Raw genomic sequence first — 26,125 nt, 5'->3', positions numbered from 1 at the left:
AAGATGAATCCAGTGTGAAAATACTGCACATGAGAAAAAAAATGTGTACCTTAGAATTGATGTATCTTAGAATTGATGTGATATAAATTCACACATAAAAGGTCATAAGGCTATGATACATTTCAAAGTAATGGAATATCCCCTGGAGTATATTCCACAGTAGAATACACATGAAGAGACTCTGAGTCACTGCTTGTATTTGGAGGAAAGGAGGGGGGTAAAAGTGGAAGGGAAGGGAAGAATGAATTAGAAGCAGATTTCAAAGACTCAAATTTAATATTTTATTTTTGTCTTCAAAGTATTAGATTATCCAATTTTATGCCTGAGAATGAACAATTTAGTATGCAATTGAGAATTCTATATTAATAATTACAAAGTTTTAATACATAGGAGTAGAAATAACTTCTATAAGATTGCTGTAATTCATTCTCCTATTCATGTGGCTTCAAAAGTACTTCAAAACAAACCTTTATCTTAGTGTTTCATTATTTAAGAAATGACCTTCTTTTTATTTATTTTATCTGAGAGAGAGTATGTATGCTTGGGCTGGGGGGGGGTGGGCAGAGGGATAGAGAGAGAGATGCAGACTCCCTGCTGAGCATGGAGCCTGACATGGGGCTGGATCTTTGAGATCATGACCTGAGCTGAAATCAAGAGTTGGACACTTAACCAACTAAGCCACCCAGGTGCCCCAGAAATGACTTTCCTTGAAGACAAGAGAGTTATGACAATCTGAGAAAATCAGGACAAAAAGTCTATGAACACTTGGCAAATAATAGTTATCAGATATTTAATAAACTATGCTACACACACATATTTTATGTTACGTTTGTATCTCTCCCTATCTACCTAACATCATATAAAAAAATAGTGCATTAAGTACAACATATGTTTCAAACACCTCTCCTGTTGAGATACACATATGAACAAATTAAGAGCAAGAAAAAGAAAAATAAAAGAATATTGAGTGTTTACCGGACACCAACCCGGGCACTTTAGATAGCTTCATTTAATCTTCAAAATAAGTCTGCTGTTATTCTCTTTATCAGATAAGGAAACTGAGGCTCAGAGAAATAAAATTCCAAAGTCACATAGCTGGTAAAAGTGGCTTATTCATTCAACAGGTGGCTGGATGGAGATTTAAATTTCTCATTTAACCACACTGCTGCCAAATTAAAACAAAACAAAACAAAAAACATGTCTTTAATATTTATTAGATAGAAATAACCAAACTTTCTGTGCTACAACTTTGTCTTATCTTTTTTAAAGAAGAAAGCAACAATGTTGCCCATGCATGCAAATCCCAAAAACTGGAATTCCTATGGAATCCCCTTTTTAGAAAGGATCTCATCTATTCTCAACTTTAAATATCATCTGTGTATCCCCTCTTGCCTATTTTCTCTTTTGCAGCCAAATGGCCTTTTTGCTTTGGTTAGCACCAACTGTAATATGGAACCTCAGAATCCTTTAATAGTTTTCAGTGTGTTGAATAAAATCCATACTCCTTATCATAGCCTCTTAAACTTTAGATAACAGGATCTCTTTCTACCTCTCAAACTGTATTCCACTCTTCCCCTGGACATATCCAGGCATTCTTTCAACTCCTCATACACCAACTGTTCACACTGCAGGGCATTCCCTCTTCCTATAAGCTCCTGGCAGGGATAGCTCCTTTATTTCTCAGCTTTAAGGTCACTTCTCCTGACAAGCCTTTTTTCACAATGTAGAAGTAACTCTGTCTTCCCATAACTCTCTATCGCTTCACCTTTTTCATTTCTTCCATAGACAGTATAATTGCTGTTGGTAAATATCTATTTATCTGTTTATTATCTGCTCCCTACCAGATCATGAACTCCAAGAGGACAAGAATATCTCTCTTCTGTTCACTGATATATACCAGCACACAGTAAAATGTCTGGCATATGTTAGCAACTCCAATTTTTCTTAAATGAGCAAATTATGTATATTAGCTAAAAATACTTTAATTTTTGTACAATTAGCTGAAATTTTGTTTTAAGCTACAAGTTTAAAAAGCTATCATTTCTCTCTTAAAGGTATATACAGTTCACAGAGAGATGCATTTGATTTTTTGAAGACCTGCAATAAGCCTTAAAGCAGGGAATTCTGCACCACATTCATTTTATAGGCAATACAGAACTTAAGGGACAACTTTCCTATTAAGGGATGAGGAAAACATGGGCAGTCTGGGTGGCTCAGGGGTTTAGTACCGCCTTCAGCCCCGGGCGTGATCCTGGTATCCCAGGATCGCATCCCACATCGGGCTCCCTGCATGGAGCCTGCTTCTCCCTCTGTCTGTGCCTCTGCATCTCTCTCTCTCTCTCTCTCTGTCTCTCACGAATAAATAAAGTCTCTAAAAAAAAAGAAAGAAAGAAAGAAACTTTATCATCTTAAAAAAAAAAGGGATGAGGAAAACATAAGGATGAAATATGAAGAGACTAGAGGTATAACCACCAGCTGGGTAAGGAAACACGTTATAGGACATACTCTGAGCTCTACCTAAAGGCAGTAAGGAAACAGAGAATTTCAAGAAGCTGAGTAAGAAAACCAGATTTGCACTCTATAAAGAGGATTCTTGCACCATGGAAAAGGATTCAGATGGAGCTTTGTCTAATCCAGACAGTTAAAAAGAAAGTGCAGCCATTCAGTTTAGGTAGGATGATGGCCTGAAATGTTAACAGCAAGAACAAATAGTAGTAGGTGAAATCAGTAAATATTAGGAAGGTTTAGGGGCACCTGGACGGATCAGTGAGTTAAGCATTTGCCTTCCGCTCAGGTCATGATCTCAGGGTCCTGGGATAGAAAGCCTCACAGTCTCCCTGCTCAGCAGGGAGTCTGTTCCTCCCTCTCTCTGCCTGCCACTACCCCTGCTTATGCTGGCTCATGCTCTCTCACTCTCTGTCAAATAAATAAAATCTGTAAAGAAAAAAAAGGTTTAAAAACAGGTGTATTTAAAATTAAAGGTCACCAATATCTAAAAACTGAAAAAAAGGAAAATCACAGTAATATAAAAATATTTAGAATAAAGGAAAATCTTAATTAGTATACGTGACATAGTTTCTAAATTTAAAAAACCACCAGCACATTCTGAAAATGGAAAATGATTTTTTAAATTACCACTGTTCTAAAAAAAAAAAAAAGGGAACCATAAAGTCAGTATAATGAAAGCATAGTAGTCATTCTAATTCACCTGATCTACAACCGTAATAGTGATTTATAAATGATAAGTCTAACTCTGTATATTTCTAACTTTTTTTTTTTTCTGGCATCAAGTGTAGCTCTATTTCTTTTTCTTTTAAGATAAAAGGGCTAGGAGAATATTGTATTACCTCTCCCTGAGTATGAGTCAGTATGTCAGATACAATTCACTGTTTATTTGGCTCAGGAATTCCGTTTTGTTTTTCTAAGGCTGGACTCAAACTCTTCAAGACTTCAGAGCCCACAAATTTTCAGCATAAGAAATGGGTCTAAGCTATTATGTTAATTTCCTTCAGTAAAGAGACTATCTTAAACATTTGTCTATCCCTAGCATTGATCTACCACATCTAGACCATAGGAATTTTTTAAAAATTTACTGAATGCATTTGCCCTAAACTGTACACACTAGCAGTCTGTTTCTATACACACACACACACACACACACACACACACACACCTGTTCTAGAATATTTACTGATGAAATGATGTCTAGAATTTGTTTCAAAATCATACAGGGATAGAATAAGTACATGGGGATATAGATAACATAAGACTGGCCATTATACAACTTTCAATAACTGTGAGACTTATCAGGAAAAAAGTGAAAGTAAGCAACTAAATTATGCGGGAGCATCTATTTTGGATCACAGGGTAGAATTCAATTATAGCAAACTATAAAAAGATTAAATTATGTTTTCTTAGAGAGGTCTGCCTTTAATTTATAACCCAGTATTCCTGTTACAAAATATTTTTTTCATAAATACTAAATAATTTACTAAAGGCCTACAGTTAAAATATAGGGGAGGAAGGTATAAACCTACTCTGAAAAAAGTGATAAAAACAAAAATCTGTATATCAATGGAGAAAGAATAACATCTGATGTTCTAATTTTCTAATTTTTGTTGCAGTCGGAAAGGAGACAAATTAAGTCAGAAATCTGTAACACAGGGATGCCTGGGTGGCTCAGAGGTTGAGCACCTGCCTTTGCTAAGGGTACAATCCTGGAGTCCCAAGATTGAGTCCCACATCGAGCTCCCTGCATGGAACCTGCTTCTCCCTCTGCCTCTCTATGTCTCTCATGAATAAATAAGTAAAATCTTAAAAAAAAAAATCTGTAACATAAAAAAAGCCTAATAAACACGGCCATTCAGCTCTGGCTTAATAATTAAGAGTCTGCCATTAACTAGCTCCTTACTGAAAATGTTCCTCACAAAATACAAATTATTTTCTTTTATGAAATTCCTGAAAGAGTTTCATTAAGTAGATTACTTTTGTAACTAAAAGAAAATGACATTTAACATGAAATTAAAGCATCACTTACTAGATTATATATATATAATTGGTCTTTCCAATTCCTTTTGTTCTTTCTGTGGCCAAGTACAGACAATATTCATTTTTTTGTATTTATGGTTTTCCCTATGATTTCTGAAAAAAATGCAGTATCAATTAAATAACCCCAAATTTGCTTGCTTTAATATTAATTTTCCTGGTATACTAACTCCAACAATATTCATTATAAAGTTGATATTTGCAGCTCATGTTGAAGTCCCGTCAACTAAATATAACTATTGAAAGCAAATTTTAAAGGCACATATTAGAAACATTTTTAAAGGTACACATTAAGAATGTTAAACTAGTCAATTTGGAACGTCTGGGTGGCTCAGCAGTTGAGCGGCTGCCTTCAGCCCAGGGCATGATCCTGGAGTCCTGGGATCGATTCCCGCATTGGGCTCCCTGCATGGAGCCTGCTTCTCTCTCTGCCTGTGTCTCTGTCTCTGTCTCTCTCTATCTGTGTCTCTCATGAATAAAGTCTTAAAAAAAAAGAAAGCTTAAAATAAAACCAAGAATGATAAACTAGTCAGTCAAAAAGAAAACCTTTAATACAGTAATAAAAACTATGTTCTGGTATAAGGATGGATGTATGGTGCAGTGGAATAGAATAGGGAGCCCAGAAATAAACTCTCACATATACGTCCAGCTGATTTTTAACAAGAGCCAAGACCATTCAGTGAGAAAAGGATCTCTCTAAATAAAAGTTAAAAAAAAAGAAAAAAAGGTGCTTTCCAGTTCGGAAACCCACATGCAAGAAAAATGATGTTGGACCCATACCTTACACCACTCACAAAAATAAACCTAAAATGGATCACATATATAATTTAAAACTATCAAATTCTCAGAAAAAAACACAAGAGCAATTCTTCGTGACCACAGATTTGGCAATAGTTTCTTAAATATGACACCAAAACCCCACGGCAAAAAAGGAAAGGATAAATTGGAGTTATGAAAATTAAAAACTTTTTTGCATCAGAGGGCACTATCATAAGTGAAAAGACAGCCCAAAGAAAGGAGAAAATATTTGCAAATCATATCTTTACATAGGGTTTAATATCCAAGATACATAAAGCAGAGGCTCTTACAACTTAGCATCAAAAAGAACCCAATTAAAAAAATGGGCTGGGTAGCTCAGTCAGCTAAGTATCTGACTTCTGATTTGGGCTAAGGTCATGATCTCAGGGTCATGAAGTAGAGCCCCTTCTCAGCCTCTGTGCTGAACATGGAGCCTTACAATTCTCTTTTCCTCTCCCTCTGCCCCTTCCCCTCAACTCATCTTTCTGTCTCTCTCAAAGTAAATAAATAAATCTTTTTTAAAAATGGGCAAAAAAAACCTGAAGAAACACTTCGTTAAACAATATTTATAGCCAATAAACATTGAAAAAATAGCCAATATCATTATCAAGAAAATGAACATCAAAACTGCAATAAGAGACTACTTCACATCCACTAGGATGGTAATGACCAAAAAATGGAAAATAACAAGCGTTAGCAAGGATGTGGAGAAACTGGAATCACTGCACACAGCTAGTAAGAATGTAAAATGGCAAAGCCACTATGGAAAAGAGTGTGGCAGCTCCTCAAAGTTTATTAGAGTTACCACATAACCTAGCAATCCTGCTCCTAGCGATATATCCAAAAGAATTAAAAATGAGGACTCATACAGATACTTGTAAGCCAATGTGCATAACAGCAGTTTTCACAGTAGCAAAAGTAAAATAACAGATGAAAGGATAAATAAAATGTGGTATATACATACAAGGGAGGATCACTCATTCATAAAAAGGAACAAATTTCTGATACATGCTATGAAATGGATTGAACTTTAAAAACATCTTACGTGAAGTAAGTCAGACACAAAAGGAAGGACAAATATTATATGATCATATTCATATGAAATATCTAGAGACAGAGAATGGAATAGAGATTACAAAGGGCCAGGACAAAGGAGAATAAGGAATTGTTGCCTAACGGGTAGAGAATTTTTGCTTGGGTTAATGAAAGAGTCTCACAAACAGATGGTGATGATGGGTACATGACATCTGGAATGCACATAATGCCACTGAATTTAACACTTATTATATATGGTTAAATATTTAATATGGTTAAAATGGTAAATTGTAGGTTATATGTATTTTGCTACAAGTCTCAAAAAATAAAGGAGGACAGATCTTTTTTTTTATAAATTTTTTTTTTGATTTTTATTTATTTATGATAGTCACAGAGAGAGAGAGAGGCAGAGACACAGGCAGAGGGAGAAGCAGGCTCCATGCACCGGGAGCCCGACGTGGGACTCGATCCCGGGTCTCCAGGATCGCGCCCTGGGCCAAAGGCAGGCGCCAAACCGCTGCACCACCCAGGGATCCCCCAAAGGAGGACAGATCTTAATTGCACACAAAAACTTGTATACACACACTTGTACCACAATGTGTCTTATGCTTTTGGTAAGTGGCACAAAACCAATCACTCACTATGCTGTTTTCTACTCAGAAATGCTACCATTTTCCAAACATTAATAAAGAAACTCTTTTCATAATAAATCTAATACTGAAGTTACATTTGATGTTCCTAATCTACAAAAGTAGAGCCTTATCATTTATTTAGAGGCAAGATGTTATTCATAAAAAGATCATGTTTTATCACTATGCAGGACAGCAAAAATTTTTTGTGGATAAGCTCTAATTTTAGAAGAGGACTTGAAAAACATCATAAACTAAACTGAACACAACGACACAAAAATGACAAGTCAAGAAACATAAAACACAAGCAAAAGGTAACGTTTAGACCATCAACGCAAGTTCACAAGAAATGGCCACAGAAAAAACAGTGAATACAGACCTACTCAGCAACACTCCTCTGTGACCATGCCAGTCCTCTATCCACTTCTTGCCAACAAGTATTCTGTCCTGCCATGATCACTATCACTGCTGTTCTCAGTGAAGAGAAACCAAATGTGGACTTTACTTATGCAAATAATTAATAGTCATTAAGAATCCACTGGTTTCTTTTCTTGCCTCTGTTAAAATATTTTTTCAAAAGAATACTGATACTTTCAGCATATAGTTACCAGCAAGTGACTGGTCAGCTTCTACCTAAAGAGAAGGGAAGACTATTCTAAAACTCTAACATTGTACTTCAACTGTGTTTCAATTCATTGAGAATATTGCTCCAAACAGAATACAGGCCCATAAAATAAAATGAAATGAAGAAATCTCAAAGCCTTTGTGATGTCTAGTCATTCTTTCAAACTAATCATGGACTCTTCATAAACTGAAAATGAATACACTGAATTAATAAAACATTTTTCATGGAAGCTATCAAATGAAAACAATATAATTTCAGTTTAAAATAACTGCAGTACAAGGAAAATTCCATTAAACAAACTGAAATTTTTTAGTGTATTCTGTGTTATGTTTAGATGCTGGCTAGCAAATGTCTGTAAGTTGTTTTAGGTTCATTGATAAAAGACATTTGTAGCTTCTGCTCTAATAACAAATACATATGTATACGGTAAACACTGTTTTATTTTGACCTGAAATAAGAGATACAATTCTTTTAAAGATTTTATTTATTTATTCATGAGAGACACAGACACAGAGAGGCGCAGGAACATAAGCAGAGCTGAGCCACCCAGGGATCCCCCAAGAGACACAACTTTTAATGCATCCATCAACCAGACTGCTTTTGCACTATTTTCACTGATCCGTGCCACAATAGTCTTTAACCTATTATTCTCTTTCTCACTTTTTTTTCTATGCACTTCAGATATGTGGAGATGGTGGAGTTACAGAAGCCTGAAAGAGGTCAAGTCTAGTGTTAGTTTTATGGATGTTTGAAATTTTCTGTAATAAAAAGTTAAAATAATTAAATGGCATACTCTATAAATGAAATAGTAGATTCCTGTGGTTCAGGCTTTAAAATGTAAAATTGTGGGTCAGTGACAGAGCACAGATAATTATCCCTATTTCTCTGATATAGATTACTACCCCATTCCTTCACTGTTAAAAACAGTAAACTGATTCCAAATTCATTGTTTTCTAACTATAACTCAAAATGCCAAGGCTATAGAAATCATTAATAAATTCAACTACATAAAAAGTTTTTTAAAAGTTTCTGAATGGCGGGATGCCTGGGTGGCTCAGTGGTTAAGCATCTGCCTTCGGCTCAGGGCATGATCCCAGGGTCCTGGGATCGAGTCCCACATCACACCCCCTGCATGGAGCCTGCTTCTCCTCCCTCTGCCTATGTCTCTGCCTCTCTCTGTGTGTCTCTCGTGAATAAATAAATAAAATCTTTAAAAAAAATAAAAGTTTCTGAATGGCAAAAAATACCATAAGCAAAGTCAAAAGAAATGAGAACACTGGGAGAAAATATTTGCAGATATCTATTACAAATAAAGAGGTAATGTTCCTAATATATAAAGACCTTAATAACTTTGGGGAAAAAGGGCCAAAAATCCTACAGAAAAATGGAAAAAAGACATATAGCTACCCACACCTATATATATGGATCTTATATAGCAGAAAGATATAAACTTAACACATAAGAAATATGCATATTAAAACTACACTGAGGGGATCCCTGGGTGGCTCAGCAGTTTCGTGCCTGCCTTTGGCCCAGAGTGCGATCCTGGAGTCCCGCATCGGGCTTCCGGCATGGAGCCTGCTTCTCCCTCGGCCTGTGTCTCTGCCTCTCTCTATGTCTATCATAAATAAATAAATATTTAAAAAAAATAAAAATAAAAATAAATAAAAAATAAAACTACACCGAGATAATATCTCTTTGCCGTTTGGATTGGCAAAAATCAAAAGCTTGACAATATATTCTCTCATAAGGCTGTGGATAAAGAGGGACTTTCATATATTGCTGGTGGGAATGCAAAACAGTACAATTCCAATGGAAGGAGATTTGGTAACATCTAGCAAAAGTACATATCCATTTACCCTTTAAGCCAGTAATCCCACACCTATATTTATCCTGAAGATCCACCTCCAGCAGTAAAAAAGACATGCACAAGATTATTCATTGTAGTACTCCAAAACTGCAAAATCACCTCGATAGCCTGAAGAAGATAGGACAGAAGACAGGACAAATGAACTTGCATACACACACACACAGAAGAATAATGATGATCTCTATGAATTGAGACAGAATGATTTTCAGGGTATATTTTTTCAGTGAAAACAGCTAAGTGCCAAAGTACTTATATAGACAGCATTCGTGTTTGTGCTAGAAAAAAAGGAAATAAGAAAAAATACATGTTATCTGTTTATTGAATCAAAAGAAAAACCAGAAGAATAAACACAAAACCAATGAAGTTAGTTATCTACCAGGGTGGGGTGTTGTTTTGGTTTTATAGTGGTAAAGGTGAAGTAATTCTGAAATCATTTTAGATGACGCTCACTTAGGGCAAATTAGTAAAAATGCTGATATTTAGGTATCAGTGTTCTCACTACACAAAAACGGAAAACAGAGGAACCAGTGTAAACTCCTATTTCTAAAGTATATATCCATATTCAAGCATATACCTGTGTTACATAAGCACATGCATGCAAATGTATTTATACATATATGTATGTGTACATATAAAGATACATATATTTTCTAGCTTGTTCCCTCATAGGGCCCAGGAGCAAAAATACCCAACGGCGACATACATACTAAATGTCTAGATCTTGGCTCCTACTATCATTTCTCTTCCCCCACTAACAGGGACCAGGGCTCCTAGGAGACATGACTGACTCTAGGGGCCGAGAAGATTAAGGTTATTTTTAATAATGAAAACAATGAAGTACATGAAAAGCAAAAAATAAAAAATGATAAGAGCATGGAGAAGGATAACAGGAGCCAGCATGGAGAAAGAGGATCCCACTGATGAGATCTGGAACAATTTGAGAACCCAAATATTTAAAGATAGTAATAAATTATTAATCATTGGTAATAAATAAGAACCCAGGAGTTCAATAATAAAAACAATATGGATAGATAAATAAAAAGGCTCTTATTTCAATAGAATGCTGAGTTATCACTGGTAAAAGTAGAGGGAGAACTGGTGTTAGAAAAAAATAATCATGAAAAAAAAAAAAGAAAAACACATCATGTAACAACCACGATGGCAACAATTGGTAGATCCTACACAAAGGGGATGAAATTTTGATGAGAGGTAGGATATTTTAACTGTCTTAAAGTACCTCCTCACAGTCTGCTTATTAACTGTATGAGAGTATAGTAACTACAGAGCGAAGAAATCAGATAATGAAACAGGTGCTCAAAATTTATATTACAGGGGCACCTGGATGGCTCAATGGTTGAGTATCAGCCTTTGGTTCAGGTTGTGATCCCAGGGTCCTGGGATCAAGTTCCGAATCAGGCTCCCTGTAGGGAACCCGCTTCTCTCTCTGCCAATGTCTCTGCCTCTCTCTTTGTGTCTCCCATGAATGAATAAATAAAATCTTTTTTAAAAAATTTATATTACAAATGAGAAGCAGACAGACACTGCATACCTCCAGATATGTAAGACACATCCCTTATATGATATTCCATCTAGAAATGCATAACCTGAATCTTATCAAGAGGAAACATCAGATAAACTGAAGATAAGGCACACACTGTTAAAAAGGAAAAAAAAAGAGAAAGGGGGATGACTATATTCTTTGAAAATGCCAATGTAATAAAGGACAAAGAAAAGCTGAAGAACTCTTACAGATTAAAAAACATTGAAGACATAACATCTAAATGCAATATGGGTCCACAGACTAAATACTATAGTGGAGGAGAAGAACTTTGCTTACTATAAAAGACATTTTTTTTTAATTTTTTTTTTTAATTTTTAGTTATTTATGATAGTCACAGAGAGATAGAGAGAGAGGCAGAGACACAGGCAGAGGGAGAAGCAGGCTCCATGCACCGGGAGCCCAACGTGGGATTCGATCCTGGGTCTCCAGGATCGCGCCCTGGGCCAAAGGCAGGCGCTAAACCACTGCGCCACCCAGGGATCCCTATAAAAGACATTTATGTGAACAACTGACAAAACTGGAAAATGACAAATCAGATCAAAGCAATATAGGAGCACCTGGGTGGCTCAATTGGATAAGTATCTGACTCTTGATCTCAGCTCAGGTCCTGATCTAAGGGTCATGAGTTCAACCTTCAGTAGGCCTAGCATGGAGCCTACTTAAAAATAAATAATAATAGATAAATAGATAGCAATGTTAAATCTACTGAAATTTTGTTTTGTTTTTGAAGATTTTATTTATTTATTCATGAGAGACACAAAGAGGGAGAGACACAGGCAGAGGGAGAAGCAGGCTCCATGCAGGGAACCTGATGTGGGAGTCAATCCCAGGAATCCAGGATCATGCCCTGAGCTGAAGGCAGGCACTTTAACCACAGAGCTACCCAGGCGTCCCTTAAATCTACTGAAGTTTTTTAAGACCACTCTATATGAGATTATCCTCATCCTTGGGAAACCCACACTAAGATATTTAGGACTAAAGTGCTATATGATATGTTCAATGTAACTTTTGCATGATTCAATGAGAATTCATGTACACGTGTGTGTATTTACACATATATACACAGAAATATTCATTTATAAAGTTAATAATAAAGCATTAGGGACAAAAGGCTAATAGATAAATCTGAACAGAGGACACATGATCTTTATATTACTGTTGCAGCTTCTTTTGAAGTTTGAAATTCTTTCCAAAAAACCATTATGCTCAAAAATCTAACCCATTATTTTTTTTTCCCTCAATTCTATTTTTTCTTCTATAATTTCTACATAGCTAAACAGGATACAGAATCAATCAGTCATCCAGGTAAAACTTGGCAGTTAACCTGGCCTACCCAATGGTTTCAATTAATTTCCTTCCTTTCATATTACTCAGCCATTAGAAATGGCAAATACCCACCATTTGCTTCAACATGGATGGAACTGGAGGGTATTATACTGAGTGAAATAAATCAATCGGAGAAGGACAAACATTATATGGTCTCATTCATTTGGGGAATATAAATAATAGTGAAAGGGAATAGAAGGGAAGGGAGAAGAAATGGGTGGGAAGTATCAGAAAGGGAGACAGAACATGAGGACTCCTAACTCTGGGAAACGAACTGGGGGTGGTGGAAGGAGAGGAGGGCGGGGGGTGGGGGTGAATGGGTGACGGGCACTGAGGGGGGCACTTGACGGGATGAGCACTGGGTGTTATTCTGTATGTTGGCAAATTGAACACCAATAAAAAATAAATGTATTATTAAAAAAAATTTCCTTCCTTTCCTTCAACTTTCACACCCAAAGGGAGCATATCCTTTTTTTTTTTTTTTTTTTTTTTTTTAATTTATTTATGATAGTCACAGAGAGAGAGAGAGAGAGGCAGAGACACAGGCAGAGGGAGAAGCAGGCTCCATGCACCGGGAGCCCGATGTGGGATTCGATCCCGGGTCTCCAGGATCGCGCCCCGGGCCAAAGGCAGGCGCCAAACCGCTGCGCCACCCAGGGATCCCCAAAGGGAGCATATCCTAAGGGAATATCTTTTATATTTGTCCTTCTTTCTCCAGTCATACTGAATGGGTTCAGGAACTAATCATTTAGCATATCTCATCTGATTTATAATCATCCTTCCACCTGCCCTCACTCTAAACCACTCTCCACACAGCTACAGAGTACCCATGTCCAAATGAAACCTGACCATGTCACTCTGTATTTCTCAACTGGTCCTGAATATGGATAGGAAAGAACGTACTAGATCAACTTAGAAATCCCAACTCTGAGAAAATGTATTACTTTGGATCTTAAGAAGTAATAAATAAGTGATAATTATTGCCTAGAGGCTCAAAAGCTAGTATAACATAAACATAAACTCAGTCATGAGACAACAGAGGTTTTCTTGGATCAAATCATAAAATATCTGTTATTAAGCAGTGCCTTCAGTGTTCTTACACAAATAACATGGGATAGAAGTTCAGAAACAGAGGTCATTAAAAATAAGGGATTAAAGAAAAGGAAGGGAACAGAAGAGAAAGGTAGACTACTTAAAAATACGGGAAGGAAAAGGAGAGAAGAGAAAAAAAGAGAAAAGATGAGAAAAAAGTCTATTTTCACAGTAAAACAGACTTGTCTTGCAGTAAAATGTCACCATTTTGAGAATTAACTAGCTCTCTCAATGCCTCCTAGTTGAAAAGCACTGAACATAATCAGATAAAAGTTCTTTATGTCTATGAATATCTGACATTTTATCAGAAATTACTTGAGAGAAGTATTATTCAGTATGTTCTATGAGTAGTGAAAATATTTATAAGCAAACATAGAATGTTTCTACTGCTTTCATTTTGTATTCTTTTTTTAAAATTTCTCAATTCAAGGGTTCAATACATAAACTACATTATATAAAACTGCATATATGTTTTGTACATGTATACTGCATACAAAAGTTATAAAACTAAAACTCTTCCCACTTAGAGTACCTACCTACACAATTATTCTAGTATATTCTAGTACCTACCTACACAATTATTCTAGTATATATATATATATATATGGCCAAAGTATAAAAACATGACTCAATTTTTTCCCTGGAAATTTGCAAGAAGCAGTACAAAATATGAATATAACCCCTGTACTTTCACAGGAAACCTCATAGCTAAGCAATACACACAACCTCCTTTGCTTTTCTAATAGCAGTTAGGCTGACCTAGGTTCATTGTGCCTACCTACACAGTTAGTGCAGAAAATTCAAAGACTTCATTCGTTCAACCTCTCAGCCAATGCAGAATGAGTATCTAGCCCTCTACCTCTACCTCTAGGTACTAGGTACTATGATTCCCCAACCCTCTCCTCCCTCTCTTTTTCTTCCCTCCTCTCTACAAACAAATTACCTGCGGCCATCCCTCACTGCCATATGCATTCCCTTTAACCTCTTTCTTTTCCTGTTCTTTCTCGAACTCTGCTTCATTAATCTAAAAGAAATCTTCTCTATTCTCACTTGTTAACCTCAACCCAGTAATAACCACTTCCAGGCACTATTCAATTCCCCTACAAATTTTGTCATATGTATCTCATGTGGCTTCTTGCTCCTGTGGAAGGAATATTTTCTAACTTCAGTGGGCAGGCTACCAGGAAGGAACAAATGCAGAATGTGAACTGCTAACAAGAGAACTTCTGGACTCTCTTCAAAAGGTGAGGATCATTAAAAAAAAAAAAAAAAAAAGAGGAGTAAGACAGAGGAGTGTGGCAGAGGAGGAGAAGGAGAAATTAATCTAGATTTTTATCTTTCTTTTTAATCCAGATTTTTAAAGATTTTATTTATTCATGAGAGACACAGAGAGAGAGGCAGAGACATAGGCAGAGGGAGAAAGAGGCTCCCTGTGGGGAGCCAGATGCGGGACTTGATTCTAAGACACTGGGATCATGACCTGAGCCAAAAGCAGACGCTTAACCACTGAGCCACTCAGGCATCCCTTAATCTTGATTTCTAAAGACTAAAGAGATATAAAGCAAATGTAATGTGTGGATCTTAACTAGATTGTTGTTTGGAGAAAGCTATAAAAGAAATCTTGGGGAAAATTAGAGAATTTGGGTATGGACTGGATTTAACATAACAATGTACTGAATTATTGTTATTTTGTTACCTATGATAACAGTGTAATGGTCATGTAGAGGAACACCCTTATTTCTAGAAGGCCCATGCTGAAGTATTTATGAAGTATCATGATAGCTGAAATTACTTTCAAATGGTTCAGCAATGCCATCCCTCCTCCCTAAAATGTATATAAATACAATGGGAATGTATGTGGCAAAATACTGGTAACTACTAAGTCAAGGTTGAAAGTATTTAGATAAATGCTGTATTTTCTGTAAAATTTTGCAGAAATAATAAATATTTCTGTATATTTAAAATTTCCAAAATGCAAACTTTGGTTTAAAAGGAGAGGCACAAAAAAAAAAAAAAAAAAAAGGAGAGGCACAGGGTTGCTTGGATGGCTCGGCTGGTTAAAGTGTCCAACTCTAGGCTCTGATCATGATCTCAGGGTCCTAGGATCAAGCCCAGCATCAGAGCTCCTCACTCAGCAGGGAGTCTACATGGGATTCTCTCTCTCCCTCTCCTTCTGCCTCTCCTCTACTCTCTCTAAAATAAATACTTTAGAAAAATAAAAGGAGAGGGATAAAACCATTGAGCAGTCTCCACTTGTTTCTAGATTTCTAATATTTTTGAAAGAACAAAAATAAGAAACTTCCCATTGGTCTACAAAATGCCAACTGATAAATCTTAGAATAGTTTACCACTCTAGCCAGGTAAGGTACATTGTAAGGATACACAAAACCATGACTCTTTTTCCTATACAAACAGATGTATTTTACACCACCAATACTTTAAACATGAAACCATATAAATTTCTCCCATGTTACCAAAGATGAAAATCTGTGGTCATACTGCACAAATCTTTCTTTAAACCATGTAGTTTACAGTCTGCCTTAGAACATCATATCAAGGTAAACAAATTGTCATGGAGTAAAGTATATTTTCATAATCTGAGAATTATTTGTATATACTTCACACAATCTCATAGATGTTCTTTTTGCTAATTCTGTGATACTTTTTTAAAACATATTATTTATCTGACACAGAGAGACAGAGTGCACACACATAAGTACATAAGTAGGCAGAGCAGCAGGCAGAGAAGAGGGAGAAGCAGATGTCTTCCCTGCTGAGCAGGGAGCTCGATGTAGGGCTCAATCCCAGGACTCTGGGATCACGACCTGAGCCAAAGGCAAACACTTAACTGACTGAGCCATTCAGGCATCCCGACAGACACTTTTTTTTTTAAGATTTTATTTATTTATTCATGGGAGACAGAGAGAGAGAGGCAGAGACAGAGGCAGAGGGAGAAGCAGGCTCCATGCAGAGAGCCCGATGTGGGACTCGATCCCAGGACTCCAGGATCATGCCCTGAGCTGAAGGCAGGCGCTAAACTGCCAAGCCACCCAGGGATCCCCAGACACTTTTTTAATCTTAAAAGATCCTACAACTCTCAGAGGCCTAGCTCTTTGGAAAATCATACAGAAAGAAGTGCAATGAACTTAAAGTAAAAAAGATGGCTGACACCATCTTTTTTTTTTTTTTTTTACTGGAATACATATCACAGAGGATACTGTTTAAATATTTTTAGGACCTTTGGTGCCTGGCTGGCTCAGTCAGAAAAGCATATGACTCTTGGTCACAGGTTGTGAGTTCAAGCCTCACAAGCCTCACACATTCTTCAAAATACAGTTATAAGATACAGCTAAAATATTCATTCATTGGGATCCCTGGGTGGCGCAGCGGTTTGGCGCCTGCCTTTGGCCCGGGGCGCGATCCTGGAGACCCGGGATCGAGTCCCACGTCGGGCTCCCGGTGCATGGAGCCTGCTTCTCCCTCTGCCTGTGTCTCTGCCTCTCTCTCTCTCTCTCTCTCTCTCTCTCTCTCATAAATAAATAAAAATTAAAAAAAAAAGATTAAATATTCATTCATTGAATTTACAGACCATTTCTTCTATTAGACTTCAATGTATCTATCTCCATTCCAGGCTCATGAACTATGAACCATGGAAAACAAGACTGCAAAATAAGAAAAGCAAAGAGCTAATTCAAATCAATAAACTTAAAACGTATTAAAACTTAAAATCTCAAAAATTTTCTCATGGATAATTTATTTTCTTCCTACACACAACCCTCTCCTTTTTAAAGATTTTATTTATTTACTTACTTATTTTAGAGAAAGTGTATGCAAGCATGAGTAGAGGGAGGGCAGGGAGAGAGGGAGAGAATCTCAAGTGGACTCCACACTGAGTGCAAAGCCTGATGAAGGGCCTGGTCTTATAACCCTGAGATCATGACCCGAGCTGAAATCAAGAGTCAACCACTTAAACAACTGAGCCATCCAGGTGACCCACACACAAGCCCTTCTTACAGAATCTGCCCTTCCCCACTCAGGCAATTCTATCATAAACACATAACTGGGTCTTTCCAGCAAAAAAACACAATTTCTATCATACAGCCTTTGCACCAATAAACTAAGGTGTTCTTCCATAGGGGACAGCTTGCCTTCTCATTATATTCTGTAAAAGTTTTCCTTCAACAACCTCTGACCCTAAAAGCCCTTATTCCTGAATGGCCACTTAGACACCGCAAAGCATCATGATGATCTACTGATGTTGGAGGAAAGTAAAAATATTTTAAAAGGTTATTTTAATTTTAAAAGATACTGTTTTTAAATAAAACAAATCTTAGCTCTGATCTCAAAAAGAACCATGATTAGTTCTGAGACAATTTCAAAAATTCATTCTTAGGGAGCTCTTTGAAACATTTATTGGACTAGGCAATTAATCTAGTTAAGAAAGAGCTACAGATATTTTAAGGAGAAAAACAACTCTTCTATCATGAACACAATAACATGATTTGCTTCCTACAAAACATGCAGTAACACCAAATATAAAAGAACCAACCTGAAATGTCAAAAATTATGTGGAAAATAGGAAGGGAAGGAGTAAATGTGGAAGGGAGAGAGGGCAGCCATTATAAATTATTTCAGTTCTTTGGAGGTGGAAAGAACCAAGATTTCCTAATTTCTCTTTTAAAGAACCAAAATAATTAAAAATTTAAAAAGAAAAAAAGAATGGAATGTATCCTTGCTTCCCTTTATGTTTTTAACTCATTCTTTAACTGACATTTTACTTCAGCGTATGGACATACTCACACAATCTTTCATTCCATTAAAAACAACAACAACAACTAAATCTTTACTTTCCAAAAGATGATTTAGGCTAGGCTTTAAAAAAATTATTTATTTATTTATTTATTTGAGGAAGAGAGGGGAAGGGGGAGAGAGGAGAAGCAGATTCCCCACTGAGCAGGGAACCTAACACAGCTTGATTCTGGGATAATGACCTGAGCTGAAGGTAGATGCTTAACCAACTGAGCCACCCAGGCACCCTTAGACTAGGCTCTTTGAGGTTCCTTCACCACCACACACAAAGAAGATAATAAAACAGCTTGAGAAATTATGCTTCACACTTCCTTTCCTCTTCCTTTGTCGTTTATTGTACAACACTTCCAAATTACAAACTCTACAGAGAGCTGTGGCCTTCTTAGTTTTCACTGACATAAAGCACCAAAAAAAAAAAAAAAAAAAAAAAAGCTCAGGGAAGGTAAAACTGACATCTTACCAAATTAGCAGCAAAACATGTGAACAGGAGACTTCCTCCAAAATTCAGTATTTCAAAAAAAACAAACAAAAAAAAACAAAATTCAGTATTTCCCTCAACTTAGACATAGATCCTTCTTCTACAAGGAGAAGTAGCCTAGCTTTCTTAGGATGCTCCTAAGTGGCCATAATCATCTCACAACCAGGTTAATACAGGAGCCCTGTGGTAGAGGTTTTCATAAAACTGAAGCAAGGGGTAATGCTACCATGGGTAAGAAGACATAAGACTGTGAAGGGAATAGGTACCCCCTCTTTCACTCCTTTCTCCCAGGTCAAAACAAAACAAAAAACAGGAGTGGCCAGTAGTAAAAGTCTAAAGAGAAAACAGAAATGAAAATTTGACTTCCTTGGGTTATAGATTTATAATACCAAATACATATGTATTTGGTGACTGCAAAATAGCTCCTCAAACCTAGAGCAAATCAGAAAACAATACAAATTTAAGGTTAGAATATAAATAGAATGATGTTCTGCTAATGACAATATATAACCCTGCAAACATTACCTCATTTAACCCTTATGATACTTCTATTAAATATTATTAATAAACTCACAAATGAGGAGTTTACAGATGAGGAAGTAAAAAGAGAAATTAAGAAATGTATACTAGGGCAAAGAGCTATAGCAATGACTCCATGATCTAAACTTAGAAATATGACTAAGTTTGGTACCTTAACCAACACATATACTACACTACAGTTCTCTCTCATACCTGCTTTTAAATCTTTATATAATTTTTAATGAAGATCAATACATAATTTGTCTAAAAAAAAAAATACATAATTTGTCTGTGCTCGCTTTGGCAGCATATATACTAAAAAAAAATGCATAATTTGTCCTCAAACAAGAGCCGAATAAGGAATACATGAGGTCAAAAATAACTCAAAGATGAAGTCATAGAAACCTCTAGCTCTAGTCAATCACCAGAAGTCTACAGAAAAAAAAAAAAAAATCACAAAAGGGGATAAAGTGTGATAAAAACGATTTATATTTCTAAGTCCCGAACTTTAGGTATCAATTCCTGAAATAAAAGAAAGCTGAAAATTTTAAATTCCAATACTCTAATTAGTGATGCTATTTTTTTCAACTTCTATTTTTTTCTGATAATAAAAACTTTTAAAACTTTGTAATTTAAGTTTCACATTAAATACACCTGTATTGAGGCACCTCAGTGGTTTAGTAGTTGAGCATCTACCTTTGGCTCAGATCAGGATCCTGGGATCGAGTCCTGCATTGGGCTCTCCGTGGCGAGCCTACTTCTCCTTCTGCCTATATCTGTCCCTCTCTCTGTGTGTCTCTCATGAATAAATAAAATCTTTGAAAAAAAAGAACCCTGTACTTTTCATATTGAGTTCCATTTCTTAAACATTTTAAACTCTCAATATATGTTTCTATATAGAATGCATTCTACATTGGGACACCTGGGTGGCTCAGTGGTTGGCTGAATGTCGACCTTTGACTCGGAGTCAAACTTTCTTCCGTCAAACAACTTTCCGCCGCCGCCGCCGCCGCTCCGGCCGCCTTCGACATGGTCCCGGCGCGGCGGCAGTCACAGAGAGAGAGAGGCAGAGACACAGGCAGAGGGAGAAGCAGGCTCCATGCACCGGGAGCCCGACGTGGGATTCGATCCCGGGTCTCCAGGATCGCGCCCTGGGCCAAAGGCAGGCGCCAAACCGCTGCGCCACCCAGGGATCCCCGGACCTGGATTTCTAAGAAGTAGAAGCGTTTGTCCTGGGCATGTTGCTTCGATGAATACTCTCGGCCCCAGGATGGAGACTGGGCCAGAAAACTGCAGGGCCTTACCACGGGGCTTTGGAAAGCCAAGGTGCGGAGGAGGAGATAATCACCTGGCAGGATGAGGCTCTAAGTCAGAGTCCCTCCTGCAGCACGTCCCTGTGTGTCCCCTGATAAAGCTGCCCCCTTTTAACAATCGGATGGGGACTTCCGAGACCTCTAGCTTCCTGGAGAGCAAGGAAGGGGGATCCACCCTCTGACCCAGATGGCCTTAAAGTCCCTGTCACCTTGACTGTAAACGTGAGACGGGTTCCTTCCTGACCCTAGGTCCCTGACCTCCCTTTTCTTAGAGCACTTTAGCAAACTTGCAATGGTGAATTCTTTCCCTGCTGCCTTGAGTTGTAAATCACCTCCCAGCTTCTCACCAGTTTCACCACCCAGCAGTGTCCTGCTCCAGGACCCGGGAGCCATCCCTTGGGAATGTAATTATCAAGGAAGATAGCAACCCCCCCCCCACCACCACCACCATCCACAAAAAAAAAAAAAAAAAATGATCCCAGAGTCAAGTCACTCACTGGGCTCCCTGCATGGAGCCTGCTTCTCCTTCTGCCTATGTCTGCCTCGCTCTCTCTCTGGTCTCTCATGAATTAAAAAAAAAAAAAAATGCATCCTACATAAACTTTCATTTCTGGGTAATATTCTTCTAAACCATATAATATTCAACACTATTTCTTTCAGAGAGTCTAAAGCCCCTCCTCCTGCTCATGCTTGCTCTTTCTCTCTTGAACAAATAAAATCTTTAAAAATAAATAAATAAATAAAACTTCCTCTCTAACATAATCAATGCAGCAGAGCTTTTTTCTAAAGAAAAAATATTACCATTTGTTCAAACATAAGAATGCATTCCCTAGCCCATTCTGTGTATCAAAAGAAAGTCTTCAATTTAAAATTCTGTATGGTGTCTGTTAAACCACATCCTGCTAACAAGTAAAAAAAAGGATATTCCATACAAATTCTATTGAGTTCATACTCATTTTACTTTTGTACAGTATGAAATGATTTAAACTTACAAACCTAGCAAGATTTAAAAATAAATCTCATCATTTCTAATAATTAGGTGTTCACTAATAATAACTCACAAATTCATTTTATAATAACTCACAAATAATTATAAACAACTGCTTAGAAAATTCAGTCATGTAATCAGTGCTTTAGTGCTCAGGGCAGTCTGGGTGGCTCAGCGGTTTAGCGCCGCCTTCCACGTGAGGCGTGATCCTGAAGACCAGGGATCAAGTCCCACGTCGGGCTCCCTGCATGGAGCCTGCTTCTCCCTCTGCCTATATCTCTGCCTCTCTCTCTCTCTCTCTCTCTCTCTCTCTCTCTGTGGGTCTCTCATGAATAAATAAATAAAAATCTTTAAAAAAAAAAAAAGTATATGCTCAAACTATTCTAATGAAGTTGTTTAAAACATTTTTTTCTCATTGAAGTGGAGATTTTGTTAGACCAAATTTACTGAAGAAATGTCACTCCATTTGCCACATACACACAAACTTATCTTGGATTAAACTCACAAAGATAATGCCAATTAACAATTAAGTCAAATCTCACTTCCAGAAACTCAACTATACTGCCTTCCAAACAAAGATTACAAAAACTAACCCATAATAATACTTTCCAAGTACTTCTCCATCAATGTAAATATTAAGAACTGCTACTGGTAGATATAGCATATGTGACTGTGCCACTACGTTCTGTAGAAGTAATTATGACTGTAATTTCTTTTATCCAATTCACTGTATTAAATATCCTTACAAATGTCTTAACAATTTCTAACAATTTAAAATATAACTTAGGGGCACCTGGATGGCTCAGTGGGTTGAGTCCACCTTCGGTTCAGGTCATGATCCCAGAGTCCCGGCATCGAGTCCCATGTCTGGCTCCCTGCTGGGCAGAAGTCGGCTTCTCCCTCTGCCCCACCCCTGCTCATGCTCTCTCTCTCAAATTAAAATAAATAAAATCTTTACAATAAAATGTAACTCAGTTGAAGAAAGTAACCATAGTAAAGCTGGTAAATTTGAAGTAATCTTAACAACATATGACCTCTTATTCTTCAATATTTTTAGGAACATAAGCTTAAGCTTTTGGATATTCTATGAGAAATAGTTTAACAACTCAGCAAAGTGAAAAGCCAGATACCATTTGAGCATTTCTACATAGGACCAAAAAATAACTGATTTAATGAAATGCACCATTTTGCTTTAAAAAAAAAGAGGGACACGTGGGTGGCTCACTAGATTAAGCATCTGTCTTCAGCTCAGGTCAGGATCCTGGGGTCCTGGGATTGAGTTCCACATGGAGCTCCCTGCTTGGCAGGAAGTTTGCTTTTCCCTCTGCCCCACCCCTGCTTATGCTCTCACTCTACCCACTCCCCTGCCCCTGCACACACACACACACACACTCTCTCTCTCAAATAAATACAACCTTTAAAGGATAAAAAAATTTTAAAATAAGGAAACTGAAGATAAAAGTTACATTTCTTCCTTTTTTAAAAAAATAAGAGTGAGGAGGTACTTTCTCCTTACAAAGTCACATGGCTTAAGGGTATTAAATTTCTGTTTAAAGTTGAAGACTAAGGGTGCCTGGTTGGCTCAGTCAATGGAGCATGACACCCTGGATATCAGGAGTCATAAGTTCGAGCCCCATATTGGGGGAGTAGAGATTACTTTAAAAAGTTGAACAGGGATCCCTGGGTGGCACAGCAGTTTGGCGCCTGCCTTTGGCCCAGGGCGCGATCCTGGAGAGCCGGGATCGAATCCCACATCGGGCTCCCGGTGCATGGAGCCTGCTTCTCCCTCTGCCTGTGTCTCTGCCTCTCTCTCTCTCTCTCTCTCTCTCTGTGACTATCATAAATAAATAAAATTTAAAAAAAAAAAAAAACCTAAAAAGTTGAACACTTAAGCTTTGTGAATAATATCAAATTATGTATTTTTTCCATTTAGCATATTATCTTCTCCCTTCATTTTTATATACTACTATAGGGAGCTTCAAGGATGGCTCCCAATGACCCCACCTCCTAGTACACACACTCCTGTGTAATCCTCTCTCCTGAGTGTCTGCTGGATTCAATGACTTTTTTTATTTTTCTTAAGATTTTTTATTTATTTATTTGAGAGAGAGAATGTGCAAGCAGAGGGAGGAGCAGAGGAGAGGGAGAAGCAGACTCCATGCTGAGCAGAGTCTGACTCGGGGCTCAATCCCATGACCCAAAGATCATGACCTAAGCCAAAACCAAGAGATGGAGGCTTAACTGAGACACCCAGATGCCCCAGTGACTCACTCTTGATGAAGAGAAAAGGGAGTAAGTAATGGGATGACACTTCCATGATTACATTACAAAATTAAAGGCTCACATGGAAAGGAATTAATATAGGCTACTGGCAAACAGCCAATATGAGAAACTAGGGCCTTCAGCCCAACAACCATGGCAGAACTAAATGCTGCCAACAACCATGTGAGTGAACTGGAGACCGATCCTTCGCCAGAGCCTTCAGATGAAACCATAACCCTGTGGACATGTTGAAAGCAACTTTGTAAGAGACCTTGAACCTGAGGAGCCAGCTTAGATTCTTGATCAACAAAATCTATAACATAACATTTGTTGCCTTAAGTCACTAAGTTTTGGAGTAATCTGTTATTTTATTTATTTATCTATTTATTTTAAAGATTTTATTTATTTATTTATTCATGAGAGACACACAGAGAGAGGCAGAGACACAGGCAGAGGGAGAAGCAGGCTCCATGATGGGAACCCAATGTGGGACTTGATCCTGGGACTCTAGGATCAAGCCCTGGGCTGAAGGCAACTGCTGAACCGCTGAGCCACCCAGGCATCCCTGGAGTAATCTGTTATGCAGTGCTATGGGTTGAATTGTGTCCCTCAGAGAATTCATATGTTGAAGTCCTAATCCCCACTACTTCAGAATGTAACTTTTTTTGCAGACAGGCTTTAACAGAGGTAATCAAATTAAACTCACATCATTAGGGTAGACCCTTATCCAATATGACTGGTATCCTTATACAAAGGGGAAATTTGGAGACACACACACACACACACACAAAAAAAAAGACCATGATGTGAAGAGACAGGGAAAAGATGGCTATCTACAGGCCAAGGAAAGAGCACTGGAATACAACCTTCTCACATGGAAGGGACCAATCCTTGAGGGATTGGGGTCCTTGGGGTCATGGAAGGGACACACTGATTGCAGACTTTTGGCCCCAGACTAAAAGACTAAAAATAAATTTCTGTTGTTTAAGCCACCTAATTTGTAGTAATTTGCTATAGAAGCCCTAATAAATTAATACATATAGCCAGAGAGAACAAATACATATACTTAATACAAAATAACTTTTATTGGCAGTACCAATATCAGTCTTAATGCAAGGCTCAAGTAGTTGGCCAAAGCTTCTAAGTATTAATTCTGAAAAAAGACATTAGTCCTATCAGAAAAATCTTAGACCACAGGTTTATTTTTTTAAGTCAGCTAGGACTCCAGCAATCATATAATCTAATCCATTTATTTCAAAAATTGAGGATGCTGATGTGCTAGGAGCTGTTTAGAACACTTTATATATAGTAATACCTCTCAAGAAACTGATGAGGGATCACTATCATCAATTCCTTTAGAAGAAGAAACTGATGTCTAGAAGTTAAAAAATCACACAGCTGGTAAGTGGCCCGAATTTAGTAAAGTGCGGTGCACAAGAGATAAGTGATTTAAGCAAAATCACAGCTAGTAGTTGAGCTGGGACTAAACCTAATGGTCCTTTCTCTTAACCTTCAAATCTTTTTTTCAGAAAGTTAAATTGAAAAGCTTTTCTTCTACTTGCTATATTCAATAACACTGCTACCTTAGAAATATACGTGATTATCTATCTGCCCTTCTCTGACTACCCAAACGTGGTTGCTCATTTTTCTCCCACTCCCTAAACCCTAAAATATCATCTTTCAATCCCTAATGCTCTTCTTTATCTATGTTAATCATTATTATATACTGGAACTCAAGGCTTCACTTCTACTCAGTTTGGGAAACAAGGCTTTAGCTTAATGTTTGATCCCAATTAAAATACAAATACACCTGGAAGGGCTAATTTCCTATTATGAGCCATCTGCATTTCAGTAGAAAAAAATCAGATCCTTTTTCAGAGAACAGGCTTCTAAATAAATATGTCAAGACAGCCATTGTCAAGTTTTAAAAAGACTCTGACCTAAGGTACCACTTATTCTGGGGTACCTGACTAATGAATCAGTCTGTTTTGGGAAATCTGGGGTTGGGTACTTAAGTGAAAGCCTTTCTTTGGGAGTCTGAACTATAAGACACAGAGTGTAGGAAGTGGTAACAACCATGTTTCCCATGACAAAGAAGAGAAATGTGAAGAGTCAGCTCTCCGAAGATGGTGAAACAGACACAGAAAAGAGGCACTCCACTGACAGTGTGAGGGAAACCTGACTGCATTTGGGTACTGGGTTCTTGTATAGCCCAGCTGCATTTCTGTGTCCCTGAATCTTTTGATGTCTCCTGGGACACACTCAAAAGTCTGAT

The 26,125-nt window shown here is 37.5% G+C and overlaps 1 protein-coding gene across 18 annotated transcripts in view; it reads right to left on the bottom strand.

Annotated features, from left to right (window-relative positions):
- WDFY3 (WD repeat and FYVE domain containing 3) overlaps positions 1–26,125 on the bottom strand; it is a 273,205-nt gene that overhangs the window by 212,821 nt on the left and 34,259 nt on the right. The gene's annotated exons all lie outside the window — the stretch shown is intronic.

The sequence above is a fragment of the Vulpes vulpes genome, chromosome 4 (genome assembly GCF_048418805.1).
Source record: "Vulpes vulpes isolate BD-2025 chromosome 4, VulVul3, whole genome shotgun sequence".
Classification (NCBI taxonomy): domain Eukaryota; kingdom Metazoa; phylum Chordata; class Mammalia; order Carnivora; family Canidae; genus Vulpes; species Vulpes vulpes.
Note: the sequence above shows the minus strand (reverse complement) of the source record. Positions and strands in the feature narration are given on the sequence as shown.